The sequence below is a fragment of the Alosa alosa genome, chromosome 15, assembly GCF_017589495.1.
Source record: "Alosa alosa isolate M-15738 ecotype Scorff River chromosome 15, AALO_Geno_1.1, whole genome shotgun sequence".
Classification (NCBI taxonomy): domain Eukaryota; kingdom Metazoa; phylum Chordata; class Actinopteri; order Clupeiformes; family Clupeidae; genus Alosa; species Alosa alosa.
In genome coordinates this window covers 25862134-25866285 of record NC_063203.1, presented here as the reverse complement: position 1 = coordinate 25866285, position 4152 = coordinate 25862134, and positions in this window count along the sequence as shown.

Genomic DNA, 4152 nt, shown 5'->3' with positions numbered 1-4152 from the left:
AACTGACAAGGTCAACTGGTATCACCAATGCTACAGTGTTACTCCTGATTACAGTGTTTCGTGGGAGGCCACCCCTCTTATCAATAGATCATTTGCTAGGGCCAGTAGTGATTTGTTAGGGTAGTGGTACAGTTTCACATTACACAACTCTCTCATTAAATGAACACGAAGGCCAGCTACTTCGAAAATGACATTTACAGGATAGCTGACTTAATACACACATGTGTTTTTGTCTCCGTATAACTGGAATGGTGTGTGACACGTGAGCGTGTAAAAGCTTGTCTAAACCCTTCCTGTCAGTGACATATTACTCTGTCATGTTGAATATGAGATGCAAATACAAACGTACGATAAATCTGGAGGGGGACATTGTCACCAAGTGCCTTTGTCTCGGCTTGTGTGGGAGAAGCCATTTGTAACCCAGCCTCCCTGGATGCCACAGACAGCACCAGTGTCCACGAAAGAGGATCTCCAAAAGAGAGAGAGAGAGAGAGAGAATCACAAAAATAAAATGGGAAAAAAATGACAGTGACAAATTCGCAGGCCAGGACCGGGTGGAAGAGGTATGTGAACCCGAGATAAATAAGTAATACATCCATATGGTGACCGGGGAGCAGAATGATGAATCGCTCGCAAAAACTCCGCCAACCTCTCCTCTGACGCTAAAATGTGGGACAATATCTACATGCCTGAAGGTAAAGCGAGCAGAAGGAAAATCCAAATCAAGTGATTCAAATGATTAGTGCGGAGCTGAGGTTTTTAAGTACTTATTATGTGCTGGGCTTGGGCCATCAGTTTGCTTAGCAGATAATGAATGGTGCCATTAATTGGCATTTACGAGGGCTATTGGTGCTACAGCCCCCCCCCCCCTCCCGTGGCACATTTTTCCTCACAGATATCTAATGAAATCACGCAGACCCAGAGGCAAGGTCACATGTCAAATAGCCTCTGAAATGTTGCTTGCACTTGCCTATTAGTGAAAGGATGAGATGCGGCGAGCATTGTTATTGCGGGAGGCGCCAGGCTACTTCCGCGGAGTGACTCAATCACAGCTGACCTGTGCTGCGAAGTGCCAAATAGGGGGACCGTGGCGAGGCTGGCCGCAGGCACCCAGGACGGACGCTGAGTCAAGCGCTAATGAAGCTTATGCCCATACTCCACGAATACGTGACTTCCAGGATCCAAAGCAAGTCATTGCCTGCATCATTTTTTTTTCTTCTTTCACTTGTGCATTATAGACTTGATCTAATAATAGCTTTGATTTAATGATAAGGATGAGTACAGTGAAATGACATTCATGCTAAATTACATCTTTTCATTGAAAGGAAGATATGCTCTAGGGATGTTTGTTTGGCAGAGCTTTACTTTCAGTAGGTAAGGTACATCGTCAGCACAAGAGCATATTAGGCGTGCATACATCTATTTATCTATGCATGCATGCTCCACACTGTCTGTTATGCTATATATTATGCAACTGAGTTCCAAAACCCAAGGTAACGTTTGGCACATTATTCATAAAGCCAATTTATTCATGCAGTTTAGTCTTTGTTCAGACAGCTTCAGGGTTTCTCTACAAGACGAGGCCGTGGTGGCCTTGGCAGCAATGGGCTGGAACAATATCTTGCAGTGTTTCTCTCCCTTGCTCTTCACCCAGTGCCAAGTGTTGTCTTATTACCTTTCATTATGGGCAAATAGATCATCTCCCGGCCTGGGCTTTGGCAGTCATCAGCTATGATTTCTCCACACAAATATTTGTGTCTGATAACAATTTGGCCAGCTCGTCATGCACCTTTGGGCCCTGCCGACACTGCCGCTTCCCCACCCTTCAGTTGAATCACAGCAATTTGCCACGTGCGCACGGCCTTTTAATCTTCCCCTCTGCAACCGCGGCTCAACCCTAATGGTTCCTAATTCCAGGCGAATCGGCCGCCTGGCACCAGAGAATGAAGGCGATCGCTGTGAGTGTGCTCCCCGACCTCCACCTCCATCCCAGCCTCTGCACTGCCGGGACAGGATACGTCGGAGATGATGCACTTTGCCAATAACAGGCACACTTCCCTGCTAGTAATGGCAGCGAAAGTGCTGCAGTGTGGTGTAATTGTCAGCACCTATCAGAGGCCGACTAGCGCAAGGGGCCCCAGCACCCTCACCCCCCACCACCACCACCGAACATCCCCCACACAAGGAGCCCCTCGTAAAATATGAAGGATGTATTACCAGACAAAATGGAATATATGACAGTGAAGGAAATTAGAAATCGGGATGTGGCTGTCATGGGAGCCTCTTCTGCGGGCTCTACTGGGTAATTATACAGAAATAATAAATTACAAATCCCTAAGCCAAATCCTCCAACGTGACTGACTGGCTGAGATAGGAGCCTCCAGGAGAATGGCCTATTCCTGCGGTGTATGTATAGAACATCACAGAGGCATGCTGGGGAAAAAAAAAAAATCTTATGAGGGCAGATGGTATCAGACCCGCCATTTCCAAGCAGCAGAGGAAAGGATAAACATGCTCTCATCCATGCATAATGCATTTATGTGGATATAGAATAGTTTACAGCCTGTCTTCTGTATAGAAGTAAATGTATTAGTGTAATGTGTGCAAGCCGAGTCTTAAAAAGCCCCATGCTTTTCTCTCTGGAGTGGGGTGAGAGAGGTGAAGATCGGCTACAGATTTGATAAATCATCGCTGATTCATTCTGGTTTATTCTGCTTTCTCTTTGTTTTCTCCTCGTATGAACAGGCAGCCCTAACCCTCTGCACTGTGACGCATAGATACAGTATGTGCAACTTTTTTCCGCATAGAATTTGTCTACAAATCCAGACATTTGCGAGGAAAGATGCATATACGCACATTTATCATATACCCCTGTTTTGCGCAACCTTTCTGTGCGTAGGCCCTTGGTTTGGTTTATTGCAAGGCTGGATCTATTCCCAACAGTCAAGTGCTTTCTGGATGATGAAGTCTTGCACTAGCCCTGCACATGTGCTATTATGTCTCCTCCCATCTATTAAAAATACCTCACCTATTCATACATATCTCTGGCTAATAGCAATGTGCCCTAATGACAGCTCTGCCTAGTAGCACTGCCGCTGGCAGGGCTGACTCTGAACAAAGGCCCTCCCTGAAAAGTCAATTACAAGTTGTGCATGTGTATGCTGTGCGTTGTGCTCTTAAGGCCGACCGGCTCCTCTGTCCCTTATTGTGCTCTGGGCGCAAGCCAATCCAGCTACTCAGGGTCGTCATTAAGCAGCGTTGGCTGGCAAAAGGAAGCTGTGGCAGACTGGAATGGATGATTATAGTGGTCAATAGATCATAACTTTACATACAAGCTCCCAGATCACTAAGCGGATCAGGACAGTAATCCATTTCAAGTAGCCCCTCTTGCTTCTGTTTCACCATTTCCTCTTCTGACTCTCCTGTTCTTTTTTCCCATCTCTTCTCTCTCTGTCCTATACTGTCCGTCTTTCTTTTCCTCTACCAGGGTTTCTCTGTATCCTTCTCTTCCTCTCTCCTATTTCATATCTCTCCATACCTCTTTTTCTGTCTCTCTCTCTCTCTCTATATATATATATATATATATATATATATATCTTTTCTGTCTCTATCTCTCTCTCTATCTATATATATATATATATCTTCTCTCTCTCTCTCTCTCTCTCTATATATATATATATATATATATATCTTTTCTGTCTCTATCTCTCTCTCTATCTATCTATCTATATAGATATTCTCTCTCTCTCTCTATCTCTCTCTCTCTCTATATATATATATATATATATCTTTTCTGTCTCTATCTCGCTCTCTATCTATATATATATATATATATAGATCTTTTCTCTCTCTCTCTCTATGTTTTCTGTGTCTGTTTATCATTCCTCTGTCTATATGTCTCTGTATTTTACTCTTTGCCCCCATCTTCCTGCATCCTCTCTCTCTCTTAGCTTACCCTCTATCTCTCTTAAACTTTATCCTTTCTCTCCCTCTCTCCTGTCTTCCTCCTTGCCTCTCTCTTGGTCTCTCTCTTGGTCTTCCTCTCTCTCTCGGTCTCTGTCTCTATCCCATAAGCAGCAGGTGCATGTGAAGGTCATCAGCCCAGGCCCCATTAACCAAGCCCCCGCACGTCTCCACTGGCCATTATATTTT